Source organism: Salmo salar, chromosome ssa12 (assembly GCF_905237065.1).
Source record: "Salmo salar chromosome ssa12, Ssal_v3.1, whole genome shotgun sequence".
Classification (NCBI taxonomy): domain Eukaryota; kingdom Metazoa; phylum Chordata; class Actinopteri; order Salmoniformes; family Salmonidae; genus Salmo; species Salmo salar.
In genome coordinates, this window is record NC_059453.1 from 53,523,351 (window position 1) to 53,538,685 (window position 15,335).

The window sequence follows — 15,335 nt, forward strand, 5'->3', positions numbered from 1 at the left end:
CCGCCACTGAGAGGGCGAGCTCTGGCAGAAAGGACAGCTATCTACAGAAAGCCACTCCTTTTCCTCCTGCACCTCCCTCCCTCTCTCTCCCTCCCTCTCCCCCTCCTCCTTCCTTTCCCGCTGAATGACAACAACACTTTCCCAACCGTAAAAGGTGAACAGTTAATCACCAACAAAGTGCAGTAAAAAGCATGACACATTCAGACAAGCAGTCTGGCGCACAGGCTACGCATAGTCCTGCACAAACGCTCATGCATACTCACACGCACGCACGCACGCACACACACACACACAACCACACACACACACACACACACACACACACACACACACACACACACACACACACACACACACACACACACACACACACACACACACACACACGTTGGTAATGCGCACAGCACGTACAGTATCACAGAGTGAATGCTTTCCCCCCTCTTTTTTCCTCCCTCTTTATCTTTTGAAATCCAACAGGATGTGACTGTACCTGCCTTTTCCAGCTGCCCTCTTTCTGTAGCTATCCTCTCCCCACTCTCTCTTTCTGTAGCTATCCTCTCCCCACTCTCTCTTTCTGTAGCTATCCTCTCCCCACTCTCTCTTTCTGTAGCTATCCTCTCCCCACTCTCTCTTTCTGTAGCTATCCTCTCCCCACTCTCTCTTTCTGTAGCTATCCTCTCCCCACTCTCTCTTTCTGTAGCTATCCTCTCCCCACTCTCTCTTTCTGTAGCTATCCTCTCCCCACTCTCTCTTTCTGTAGCTATCCTCTCCCCACTCTCTCTTTCTGTAGCTATCCTCTCCCCACTCTCTCTTTCTGTAGCTATCCTCTCCCCACTCTCTCTTTCTGTAGCTATCCTCTCCCCACTCTCTCTTTCTGTAGCTATCCTCTCCCCACTCTCTCTTTCTGTAGCTATCCTCTCCCCACTCTCTCTTTCTGTAGCTATCCTCTCCTCACTCTCTCTTTCTGTAGCTATCCTCTCCCCACTCTCTCTTTCTGTAGCTATCCTCTCCCCACTCTCTCTTTCTGTAGCTATCCTCTCCCCACTCTCTCTTTCTGTAGCTATCCTCTCCCCACTCTCTCTTTCTGTAGCTATCCTCTCCCCACTCTCTCTTTCTCCGCTTTCCCTCATTGTTCTGTCAGTTTTATTTTCCCTACCTCCCTCATTGTTCTGTCAGTTTATCCTTTCCCACCTCCTCATTGTTCTGTCAGTTATTTTCCCTACCTCCCTCATTTTCTGTCAGTTATACTTTCCCTACCTCTCTCATTGTTCTGTCAGTTTTATCTTTCCCTACCTCTCTCATTTTCTGTAGCTTTATTTTCCCCTACCTCCCTCATTGTTCTGTAGCTTTTATTTTCCCTACCTCCCTCTTTCTGTAGTTTTATTTTCCCTACCTCCCTCATGTTCTGTCAGTTTATCCTTTCCCCTACTCTCCTCATTGTTCTGTCAGCTATTATTTTCCCACCTCTCTCTTTCTGTAGTTTTATTTTCCCTACCTCCCTCTTGTTCTGTCAGTTATTTTCCCTACCTCCCTCATTGTTCTGTCAGTTTTATCTTTCCCTACCTCCCTCATTGTTCTGTCAGTTTTATTTTCCCTACCTCCCTCATTGTTCTGTCAGTTTTATTTTCCCTACCTCCCTCATTGTTCTGTCAGTTTTATTTTCCCTACCTCCCTCATTGTTCTGTCAGTTTTATTTTCCCTACCTCCCTCATTGTTCTGTCAGTTTTATTTTCCCTACCTCCCTCATTGTTCTGTCAGTTTTATTTTCCCTACCTCCCTCATTGTTCTGTCAGTTTTATTTTCCCTACCTCCCTCATTGTTCTGTCAGTTTTATTTTCCCTACCTCCCTCATTGTTCTGTCAGTTTTATTTTCCCTACCTCCCTCATTGTTCTGTCAGTTTTATTTTCCCTACCTCCCTCATTGAGTCTGCCTTCTCTTTTTTTTCTTTCCCCTCATTTTTCTCTTCCCATCCCCCGCTCAGTTCTATCACTCACTCCTGCTCTCTCATTTAGCCTTGGCTAACTATTGGTCTCTAATGCAGTGCTGTAAATCAACAAGAACATAATACCTTTTCCCCAATACTGAATGCTGAAGGCTAAAGAAAGTGCAAGTCTACTTCTCACTAAAGTTAGATTCAAACCCCCTTCTCAGTCAGTGTCGGGACTAATAGCAGCAGTAAATGAACAAACACATTACAGTGCAACGAATCATAGCAGAAATGAAATGGTATAGACAGAGATAAAGAGAGAGATTGCAGGATGTCTGAGAGTTAGAAATCAGCTCTGTTCTGGTATTAGCTCTCCTCTCCTGAGTCGGACTTTATCAGCTCTATCAGCAAATGTTTTGCCGTTGAGTGGAGCGTAACCTTGTGGAGCCTGCACCCTCATTCCAGCCTGAGAGAAGCTTGTGCAAGAGAGGGGGGGAGGGGGGGAGGAGGCTGAACGTTGAAAGATTCAGAAAAGATAGGGAGCTTGATAACGGAAGGGTGAAAAGGAGAAAGGCACAGGCCCAGTGCAGAACTGTGTAAGAGATGATGTGAGAGAGAAATGAGAGAACGGAGTGAGAGAGGATCAACGGAGAGAAGTGGCTTGAGAGAGAAGGGGAGCTGCTAGAGGGGGAGCTGGGTCAGGGGGTCTGTGTTGTTCCAGTGTCTGAAGAATGGAATGCTGCGCTGCGGTGATGTCACAGCAGCAAGAGGGAGCATGCTCAGTGATGACATCAACCTCTAAAATCTAGGCCCCTCCCCCACAGCCCCCCCCCCCTCCCCCCTTCTTCTTCAAGAACCCAGAAACCCAGATGCAGAAAAGGGGGAAACTGACAACGCAACTCATATGACTGGGTAAGGGGAGATGGCCATTGTAGGAAAACAGCCCAAATTGTTACATCTCTATGAAATAAATGGCTTTTCAGTTGATTCAGTAGAACCCCTTCTGCTGAATAAACAGGCCCTTCCTGTGGCCTATATCTAAAACCCGGTTTCAACTCTAATCTGGTTCCATCTGCAACTATTTAAAACCCTAGCCATAGCCCTGGCATCATAAACCAAGCACGGTCTCATTTCTCTCTTTCGGGTTAGTCCATAAAGCAAGAAGCATGTCTGTACTTCCTGTTTGACTGCAAGTGGCCCTAGACAAGAGTATCTGCTAAATGACTAAAATGTAAATATCCTAGAGTTGTGCAACTGGGCGTGTTGATGACAGGTTTTTAAAAGAACAAGGTACAACCAGCGCAGACAACAGTTACCACACACACACGCCTCTCCCTCCGCTCTTCGACTCTCAACTTCTATCTTCTACGTCTCCTTTTAATCATCCCCCCATTTTACCGTCCACTGAACTGCTAACTCTGTATTCACCCGCCTTCTCTCACTGTATTGCCATGCTTCCTAAATAATAGAAATGATCACAATAGGTGGGCCTGCACACAGACAATACACACACACACACCTGTTATATTTTGAATGGTCAGGACATCTGGTAAAGCTAAATAGCATACAATACCTAGCTACGCCACAAATGTACAGCAAAGTTATATAATAACATAAGTCACGTAGCCAGGGAACAAACTGTATACGTGTGGCTCTAGCAACCACACCCTTGTCACTATGGTAATAGACTGGTTAATAATTCAAGAGAAGATAAGAGTAAATAAACATCAGTCCCCTTGTGTAAGCAGGGTTAAGTCTCCCTTCACAGGTCCAAACAAGGTTATAAAACATTGATATGATGGAAACGGTGTGTATATGACAACATCATTTATTTTTTAACCTTTAACTAGGTAAGTCAGTTAAGAAACAATTATTATTTACAATGATGGCCTACCCCAGCCAAACCACGCTGGGCCAATTGTGCGCCGCCCTAAGGGACTCCCAATCACAGCCGGTTGTGATACAGCCTGGAATCGAACCAGGGTCTGTAGTGACACATCTGGCACTGCAATGCAGGGCCTTAGACCGCTGCGCCACATCAAAGCTTAACATGTCTCTGTAAATGGGGACAGTATTGGATTTCAACAGTATCACTGAGTGAGACAGGCCAGTAGACGGCTGTATTTGAGGTAAAAGTTTTTTGTCTGAGGTAGAGTGAAACAGTAACTGGTCTGTGTTGTGGTTTTCTGCAGCCTGATAGTCTTTCTGTGTGTCGCTGTCTGATGACAGGCTTCTGGAATGCCGGACAGATCTGCTTGTGAATGTCTTCTGCTCCCTCCTAAAGAACAATAGAAGCTGTCATGAGGGAAGTGAACACTATTATCGTGCAATCACAACAGTCAGTGCCATAAAATATGTTAAACTGACATCATTTGATGTTGTACAGGAAGAACCTTTTCCCTGTTTTAGAAGTATCGCATTTTCTCCTTAGTCCCTAAACATCCTCGCTCTGTGAGAGAAGCAGAGATGAAAGAGAACTTAACTGATGCCAACTACACTAGATTATTGATGCATTAATTCTTTTCATTTATGACATGTTTCTTGTGAGCACCGCTGTATTTAGTCTTCTGGGACAAAGTTGAGAGACGAGAAGCTGCATGTATAGACAAACACTGAACAAAAATATAAAACGCAACATGTAAAGTGTTGGTCCCATGTTTCATGCTCTGAAATAAACGACCACAGACATTTTCCATATGCACAAAAAAACGTATTTCTCAAAAATGTTGTGCACAAATTTGTTTGCATCCCTGTTAGTGAGCATTTCTCCTTTGCCAAGATAATCCATCCACTTGACAGGTGTGATATATCAAGAAGCTGATTAAACACCATGATCTTTACACAGGTACACCTTGTGCTGGGGTCAATAAAAGTCCACTCAAAAATGTTGTCAACAATGCCACAGATGTCTCAAGTTGAGGGAGCGTGCAGTTGGCGTAACCGATGTGAAATGGCTAGTTAGTTAGCGGTGGTGCGCGCTTCAACTGTTCTGCCTGCGGCTATGGAACCCTGACCTGTTCACCGGACGTGCTTGTTGCACCCTCGACAACTACTATGATTATTATTATTTGACCATGCTGGTCATTTATGAACATTTTAACATTTTAACATCTTGACTATGTTCTGTTATAATATCCACCCTGCACAGCCAGAAGAGGACTGGCCACCCATCATAGCCTGGTTCCTCTCTAGGTTTCTTCCTAGGTTTTTGGCCTTTCTAGGGAGTTTTTCCTAGGGACTTTTTCCTAGCCACCGTGCTTCTTTCACATGCTTTGCTTGCTGTTTGGGGTTTTAGGCTGGGTTTCTGTACAGCACTTTGAGAATATCAGCTGATGTACGAAGGGCTATATAAAAATAAATTTGATTAATAGCGGTTCAATCGGTGACGTCACTCGCTCTGCGACCTTAAGTAGTTGTTCCCCTTGCGTTGCAAGGGCCGCGGCTTTTGTGGCGCGATGGGTAACGATGCTTTGTGGGGTGTCAGTTGTTGATGTGTGCAAGGGTCCCTGGTTTGAGCCCAGGTTGGGGCGAAGAGAGGGACGGAACCTGCACTGTTACATTGGCATGCTGACTGCAGGAATGTCCACCAGAACTGTTGCCAAAACATGTATGTTAATTTCTCTACCATAAGTTGTTTTAGAGAATTTGGCAGTACGTCCAACCGGCCTCAATCGCAGACCATGTGTATGGCGTTGTGTGGGCGAGCGGTTTGCTGATGTCAATGTTGTGAACAGCGTGCTCCATGGTGGCGGTGGGGTTATGGTATTGGCAGGCATAAGCTACGGACAACGAACACAATTGCATTTTTTCGATGGCAATTTGAATGCACAAAAATACTGTGACAAGATCCTAAGGTATGTGTGACCAACAGATCCATATCTGTATTCCCAGTCATGTGAAATCCATAGATTAGGGCCTAATTTATTTATTTCAATTAACTGATTTCCTCATGAACTGTAGCTAAGTAAAATCAATGAAATAGTTGCATGTTGTGTTTATATTTTTGTTCAGTATAATTAGACAAGTTGACTAACAAATAGCCGACCCAATGTCAGAAATTATAAGCATAAAAATATCTAAGCTTAAAACTATCATTTTCACACAGCCCTATGAAGAAATGTTTTACCGTCCCTGCAGAGAGAGGGTGAAAGAAAACCTGAAAAACCAACAGAGCAACAGAGAGAGCGAGATGTGTTCAAACTGTGGGGCCACACTGACCTGGGGCAGAACTTGGGGAGTACCTGGGAGGGCAGCAGGCAGACAGCCTCCCCCCAGGAAGGTGACAAGGATGAGGAGCATGTCAGTCTAGCGGCCTACCGTCAGCATGAACACCAGCAGGGTCCCCATACACAGGGCCACTGTGTGCAGTAGGGCCTCACTACCTGGGCAGCAATGCTGCTCCTCTGTGGAGGACAATAGAGAAGTTAAATTAACAAATGTGACACTACTAGTGTCATGTTCAGTAGTGTACACTGGAGCAAAACATTGACTGAAAATGAAAATGAAAATCTGCGTTCTTATTGGCCAAATTGAGGTCATACTTCCCGTCATTTCACTCAGTTTTTAAACGTTTTCTCCCTACTGAACAGGACCCTGAACTTTACGTTTCTAAAAGGCGATTCTATTTGTGCTGCTACTGCTCTCAGTTGACTGATTCAACTCATTCTTTGCCTGCTAAGATTGAATGGAAATCAAGTTCTGATTGACCCATCCCCTTGGACATAGACCACCAACAGGATGTAGCACATGTTCAGCAGCGTTCAGAACTTCAGAGACTCCCCTCTGACTGGACGTGGTGGTGCACTGTGGCGAGACGGGGCCGAAGGCCAGGACCACGGCTCTCCACAGCAAGGAGAATGGCCAGAGGTCAGGAGGGTGATGCAGAACGAAAAGTAGCATTCAAAGCTGTGACGGGTGTAGAGCCTAGAGACATGGCTCCAGAGAAGTTGGCAGTGACCCGTCAGCAGCCAACGGATGCCAGGAAGCTGAGACAGCAGTGTAGAGCCCCCTCTTGGAGAAAGTGGAGACTGCAGCTCAGAGCACAGCCCAGGGAGAACCAACACCGGACCGGCATCAGCCGGGTGCTGCCTGGGAGGACATCCTGGAGACAGAGGGATACAGTAACGAATGGATTAAGGAATAAATGGAAGAATGAAGGACACCCAACACAACACTAAAATAACACTAGGAACCAAAAAAATATATATATTGGACGATAATTCCACCAATATTCAATAAATAGGATGAAAGGGAATCTCGTGCTTATCTGAACATGTGCGGCTTACTCATGATGCATCACTGTCACAATGTAAGAAATCCTCATTGAAGTACATTTCTTGGACAATTGCTCTTTTGGATGGCAATGTATGAAAATTCAGTGTGGAAAAATGACACCATTTCTCCGCTGTAAAACAGTATACCAACAAGTTGTCCCCCCCCCCAAAAAAAGGAACGGCGATCGGTTTTCTGATGTTAACGTTGTGAACAGTGCCCCATGGTGGCGGTGGGGTTATGTTATGGGCAGGCATAAGCTACAGACAACGAACACAATTGTGTTTAATTAATGGCAATTTGAATGCACAGAGATAATGTGCATTCATCACCTCATGTTTGGTGAGTATGCAGGCCACGGAAGAACTGGGACATTTTCGGCTTCCAGGAATTGTGTACAGATCCTTGCGACATGGGGCCGTGCATTATCATGCTGAAACTTGAGGTGATGAATGCACGGCCTCATGTCGCAAGGATCTGTACACAATTCCTGGAAGCCGAAAATGTCCCAGTTCTTCCGTGGCCTGCATACTCAGCAGACATGTCACCCATTGAGCATGTTTGGGACGCCTGTACGACAGCGTGTCCCAATTTCCACCAATATCCAGCAACTTCGCACAGCCATTGAAGGGGAGTGGGACAACATTCCACAGGTCACAATCAACAGCCTGATCAACTCTATGCGAAGGAGATGTGTCAACAGATGCATATCTGTATTCCCAGTCATGTGAAATCCAATTCAATTGACTGATTTCCTTATATGAACTGTAACTCAGTAAAATCTTTTAAATTGTTGCATGTTGCGTTTATATTTTTGTTATTGTATACATTGCATATTTAGAGTGTGTGGGCATGTGGAACGAGCAGACATTTAACAAAAAAGCCACACAAAAAGCACCAAAAAACATAAAGGAACTCCTCTCCTAATGTACCAAAACAAAAACAGTGGATTATTTCATCATTCATATATTGAAGAAAGGCTGCCACTTAAGAACTGCGGTCGGTTTGTTTTACTTAAAACATTTAATTCAAGTATTGTGGCTGGTGGGGGTCTACTTGGGGAGAGTCCACCAAGATGGGATGAGTGGGGGCCCCATGTCTGATGCCCTCCCAGTCACCCCATCCCAATCCCCCGGCTAAAGCTCCTCTCCTTTCTTACCAATAACCACCATTGAATCTTAGTTGTTATGATAAACAAGGAATAATAATGATTCAACATCCTTTCCTAATCTGTCCAGGAACCCATTCATTTTACACTGGGTTTGCAAGTCACAAAAAAATCCAATAAAAATGACATTGTAGTATAATTAAGTGCTTACTTCTTCTTCTCCCAAACCAAATCCATCCCTCTCCACCACCCCCTCCAAGTTCTCCCCCCTTTACCCCACCCAAGCCAAGCTTATCCCCACCTCCCATCACTGCCCTCTCTTAACCACCCAGGCCAACCTCCCTCACTGCCTTCTCAGACACATTTACACCCCTCTATACATCTACTTACTTATCCATTCACACACACACACAACATATACCTTATGCCTCCGCACACCCATTCTCTCCCGCCCTCCTACACAGATTCATATTCACCAAATGATTAGTACATTTTCGGATGCATTTTCCCTTAAAAATTCACCAGAAACAACAACTTCACAGCTATTTTTTTGAACGCATATCCCAGGAGGCAATGCCCCTGGACCCCCCTAGAGGTGTGTTGACACCAGAACCCATGACCCTGACCCCCCGGAATATCCAGTGACAGCCCTACGGGAGAACTTAGGACCACTGGGGAGAAGACCCGGTGGCAAACAGACCAGTCAGGAGCTAGAACTGCAGCGTAACACTCAACCCATGTCCCCCCACCGGCCTGCTGCAAGTGAAGACCTTGTCCTTTCCTTCTCTTTATTGTCTCCATCCTATTCAGAACCACTGGTACAGGAGAGAGATTCAAGTAACGTTGAAGTTGTGTGTACCAATAATGTACACATAAACGCTAAAGCAATAATATAATTAATGAAAAAAGGTTATTTCTATACTTGCTCTAAATGAAGAGGTCATTTAATGGGGTGGCAGGTAGCCTAGTGGTTAGAGCGTTGGGCCAGTAACCGAAAGGTAACTGGATCAAATCCCTGAGTTGACAAATCGAATCAAAGTTTATTTGTCACGTGTCCCGAATACAACAGGTGTAGACCTTACAGTGAATTGCTTACTTACAGGCTCAAACCAATAGTGCAAAAAAGGTATTAGGTGAACAATAGGTAGGTAAAGAAATAAAAACAACAGTAAAAAGACAGGCTATATACAGTAGTGAGGCTACATACAGACACTGGTTAGTCAGACTGATTGAGGTAGTATGTAGATATGGTTAAAGTGACTATGCAACTAGACCTGAGGAACACACATGCACACAAGTTACTGTCCTCTTCATCATCATCACTATCATCAATAAAGTTCCTCACCATTATGGTATCATCACCACCATAATTGAATGACTTTGATATCAAGCAATAAAAGCAATATATTTTGTGGCGAACGTTAGCTAGGTGGCTAACGCTAATGTGATAGGTTCTTGGACCATGATAGCCCTGTCAATGTGAATGGGGGCGTGCTCTGTCCTCCTTTTCTTGTAATCCACGATCAGCTCCTTTGTTTTACTGACGTTGAGGGAGGTTGTTGTCCTGACACCACACTGCCAGGTCTCTGACCTTCTCCCTATAGGCTGTCTCATCGTCGTTGATAATCAGGCCTACCACCGTCGTGTTGTCGGTACACTTAATAATGGTGTTGGAGTCGTGTGTGGCCATGCAATCGTGGGTGAACAGGGAGTACAGGAGGGGACTAAGCATGCACCCCTGAAGGGCCCCCGTGTGGAGGGTCAGCGTAATAGATGTGTTGTTGCCTTCCCTCAACACCTGGGGCGGCCCGACAGGATATCCAGGATCCAGTTGCAGAGTGAGGTGTTTAATCCCAGAGTCCTTAGACTGCTGAACAGTTCATCAAATGGCTACCCGGACTATTTGCATTGACCCACTTTTTTTGTGCAAACGTTCTTACTTTTTAACTTTGCATTGTTGGGAAAGGGCTCATAAGTAAGCATTTCAGAGTAAAGAATGGCATTCTATTTGTCTATTTGGCTGTCTACCACAAACTGACATGCACAGCTTTCTGGGTGAGGTTCTGTCTTCTCATGAGTCCAGCAGGCAGAGTTCTACAGACAGATGTGAGATGCAGGAGAGATGGCACTTTTTTCATACCACGGTCAGTAGCCTACAGAGTAATATGAGGAGAGTGCAATTACTTAACTTATGTAGATATTCCAAAGTAAGTGTTTTGATAACTTTCAAGTGTAAAAGTTCCATGTAGAATAAACCATCCTTCACCTAATACTGTAGAAGCAATGTTCTGCTTATATAACAATGTGCAAATATTATACCTTCCTGTATGGTGTCCGTATAAGACAGGAGTTCCCTGACATATTTGAAGAATAAACAGGGTCCCTGACTTTATGACCTAAATTATTCTATTTACACTTTGTAGTAAATTTTGACACTAGATTAAAGTGGAACTGACAGCGTTTGAACTACTTTGCAGATATGAAACAAACAGACATAACTTCAGTCAAAAATATAAAATTCCCAATTTATGCTACAAAACAAACTTTATAAGAGGTTTTAAAAACAACATTCCATGACGTACACTAAAGCCTTGTTGGCAGAATAGATGGATGCAGTTCAATGCATTATTAATATAATTCACCAATACATTTCTTGATAGACCAAAAAATATTGCCATCAGGATATGAATCACAGCTGTCCTGGTACATTGTTTGCTGCCTCCATTGTTTCAGTTTCCATGACTCAATATTTTGTACAAAAACAGACAAATGTAACTAAAGCTGGGAATGTCAATACAATCAAACCAGCAAGGCCAATGATCACAAGTCAGTCATAACGTGGCTAATAGGATAGTGTATCTATTTATGTAGCAAGCTAAAAACACAGATCCTAACGCTAGCTGCTAGGAGTATGTCATGTCATGTCATGTCATTGGAGAGTGGGTGAGTGACTGGCTGACTTTTTCACCTCATATCATTTTTTCGGTGGCTATACACAGCTAGACATGCAGGTGTAATTTGGTTAGCTAGCAAGAACTTCTGTTCGCAAATTCACTCTGGCTATCTACTCTGATTTCAGAGCACTCTCATCTGAGTGTGCCAGAGGACGGAATAACGGATGAACTTACGAACGTGCAACACCAGCTGAATATGGCCGGTGTCAGTAAAGTATGCAAAACAAGTCATAGTTAGTCACGAACACTCTAGATAACATGTATACAACCTAACCAGCTCTGATTTCCCCAGTAATATGGTCAAAGTGAGGTGTTCTCTCATTTGTGTCTGGAAGTAGCTAGCAAGTAAGCTAGCCAACTTTAGCCAGTTACTGTAGCTGGATGCTACAGAAGGAGTAGTTTCCCCATTGTTTATCAGTGCAATTTTGATGGCCAACTAGCTGAAACAGTTTGAGAGGGTTTTTCGAATGTTAATTCGTCAGATTTTGGCTCATCTTGCTCTAGCTAGAATTAGTTGTTGATCTTGTTGTTGTTATTGATGTGCATAACTGAGGGAGAGAGCCTATCTTTTCATGGTTGTTTGATCAATGGGACTGTAAAGTTCCCAAATGTAAGAGGACTCCTGTGGTATTGACATATTTGCAGAAATCCATTCAGGTGGCTTTTGGCGAATGCGTTCTAATGATCTAAAGTTGCACTGTTGCAACTTCCTATAAACACACAGTCCAGTTCAAAGTGAATGATTACAGGCCTGTATGGAAAATGACTTGTTGCATAAAGGCCTACTGTGGCTCTGATTGGCTATGGTGGGCTGGTCTGCGTAGACTCCGTTCCTGGACAAGACAAATGTTTTTATTAGGTTTTATTTACTGCAGTGTCTATTAATTTTCCAAACGCATGGCCGCTTTCCCACTATATTGATATAGAATTTTCACAAATGCCTTAGTCTACTTAATTCCCAAACATTCCAAAACGTATGAAAACGTGAAAAATGACCATATCTAAGCGCTCGCTTGTCAGCCCTACCAACCACCCTTGTTTTGATTTTGCCTTCAAAGTAACCTTCTGTCTTATGTAACCATCCCAAACGTAACATATCATACTAATTTCAGTGTTACGGATTGACATTTACTATGTTACGTCTATTCTATGAGACCAGGCTGAACGACTCACCTTGCAAAACCCAATCAACAGGGTTGGAGTCAAATGCCAGCCATACCGGGATCTGCAGTATCCAGTTTGTGGGAGACTTTTTCCTGTTTTTTTTGGACTCCCTCAATCCCCTTAAGTATTTGTTTATTATCTCGTGCTAGAAATTTCTATCCCAAAATGTAGAGTGATATTGTCATTGATTAGATAGGCAGTGAGAAGACCAAGTAGGGTGAATTAATATCCTTTTCTCCTCAACACGACACCCTTCCGATAATTGTCATGTTGCCTTCATTTTCACCGTATTGATCACTTGTGTGTCCTCTCCATGTTGCCGTTTCAATGGTCGTATGATAGTATTCTGACGATGTGTGCCCCCGTCTGTCTGAGTAGGCCTATGATCAAAAAGGGTTGCAAATAAATAACTGTTGTAGATAGACTTAACTATTTAACAATTATCAAAATCACCGTACCTAAATATAGAGATGATTGCTTGAAATTGCATCAAGGGAATCTGACTGATTACATTGGAGCGTAATGCTTTTAAGAAATGAATGATCAGAAATTAGGCTGGGCTACTCACCTGTGCCTTCAATGTGGTCTGTAACAATGTTAAAAAGTAGAAAGATCTAGAATAGCAATTCAAAAGGCTTAATACAACAATTGTACATATATACTTCAGTTAGTTCAAGTTATTTTTCATTTCTCTCATTGAATCTTTAGACACACATAAGTCAAGGCATTTTTATTTTCACACATTGCATGGTAAAGACAAACATACCAGTAAAACTGTAGGCTCAATATTATCCAGGTCACTAACCCAGACTAAAAAGCACATATTACATGGACTTGGTGATCTGACCAAACGTAATCTTGTTTGATCAAGAATGGGCCTTCTTGTGCACAGTTTGACTTTTGACCTTAAGGCTTAGTCATGGAGTAAGCCTCATCTTACATATCATCCTTCAACATCCCTGTCCAACAATTTGCAGTGTCTATAAAATCAAGCTGAGATCAAGTTTTTTAAGTCAAGTCAAGTAATATACACTGAATGTACTAAACATTAGGAACATTTCATGCATTTTCCATTTCATAGACTGACCAGGTGAAAGCTATGATCCCTTATTGATGTCACTTGTTAAATCAATTTCAATCAGTCTAGATGAAGGGGAGGAGACAGGTTAAAGAAGGATTTTTAAGCCTTGAGACAAGTGAGACATGGATTGTGCATGTACAATGGCTTGCGAAAGTATTCACACCCCTTGGCATTTTTACTATTTTGGTGCCTTACAACCTGGAATTAAAATAGATTTTTGGGGGGTTTGTATCATTTGATTTACATAACATGCCTACCACTTTGAAGATTAAAATATGTTTTATTGTGAACAAACAAGAAATAAGACACCCCCCCAAAGTCAATACTTTGTAGAGCCACCTTTTGCAGCAATTACAGCTGCAAGTCTCTTGGGGTATGTCTCTATAAGCTTGGCACATCTAGCCACCGGGATTTTTTCCCATTCTTCAAGATAAAACTGCTCCAGCTCCTTCAATTTGGTGTCACAACCTGATCTGTTTCACCCTCCAGGTGTCACTTATTTTCCCTGGTGTATTTATCCCTGTATTTCCTGTCTCTCTGTGCTAGTTTGTCTTATATGTTCGAGTCAACCAGCGTGGTTTTCCCGTGTGCCTGCTTTGATAAATCTCTTTTACTAGTCCTCCCGGTTTTGACCTTTGCCTGTTTTTCTGGACTCTATTCCTGCCTGCCTGACCAGTCTGCCTGCTCTGACCTCGAGCCTGCCTGCCATTCTGGAACTCTGAACTGGTTTTGACCTTTTGCCTATCCACGACAATTCTCTTGCCTACCCCTTTTGGATTGTTAATAAACAGCTTGGACTCTAACCATCTGCCTCCTGTGTCTGCATCTGGGTCTCACCTTATAGTTGGATGGGTTCTGCTGGTGTACAGCAGTCTTTAAGTCATACCACAGATTCTCAATTGGATTGAGGTCTGGGCTTTGACTAGGTCATTCCAAGACCATTAAATGTTTCCCCTTAAACCACTTGAGTGTTGCTTTAGCAATATGATTAGGGCCATTGTCCTGCTGGAAGGTGAACCTCCGTCCCAGTCTCAAATCTCTGGAAGACAAACAGGTTCCCTCAAGAATTTCCCTGTATTTACGCCATCCATCATTCCTTAAATTCTGACCAGTTTCCCAGTCCCTGCCGATGAAAAACATGCTTCACTGTGGGGATGGTGTTCTCAGGGTGATGAGAGGTGTTGAGTTTGCACCAGACATAGCGTTTCCTTGATGGCCATAAAGCTCAGTTTTAGTCTCATCTGACCAGCGTACCTTCTTCCATATGTTTGGGGAGTCTCCCACATGCCTTTTGGCGAACACCAAACGTGTTTGCTTATTTTTTTCTGGCCACTCTTCCATAAAGCCCAGCTCTGTGGAGTGTATGGCTTAAAGTGGTCCTATGGACAGATACTCCAATATCTGCTGTGGAGCTTTGCAGCTCTTTCAGGGTTATCTTTGGTCTCTTTGTTGCCTATGATTAATGCCCTCCTTGCCTGGTCTGTGAGTTTTGGTGGGCGGCCCTCTCTTTGCAGGTTTGTTGTGGTGCCATATTCTTTCAATTTTTTAATAATGGATTTAATGGTGCTCTGTGGGATGTTCAAAGTTTCTGATATTTTTTTATAACCCAACCCTGATCTGTACTTCTCCACAACTTTGTCCCTGACCTGTTTGGAGAGCTCCTTGGTCTTCATAGTGCTGCTTGCTTGGTGGTGCCCCTTGCTTAGTGGTGTTGCAGACTCTGGGGCCTTTCAGAACAGGTGTATGTATATATACTGAGCGCATGTGACAGATCATGTGACACTTAGATTGCACACAGGTGGACGTTATTTAACTAATTATGTGACTTC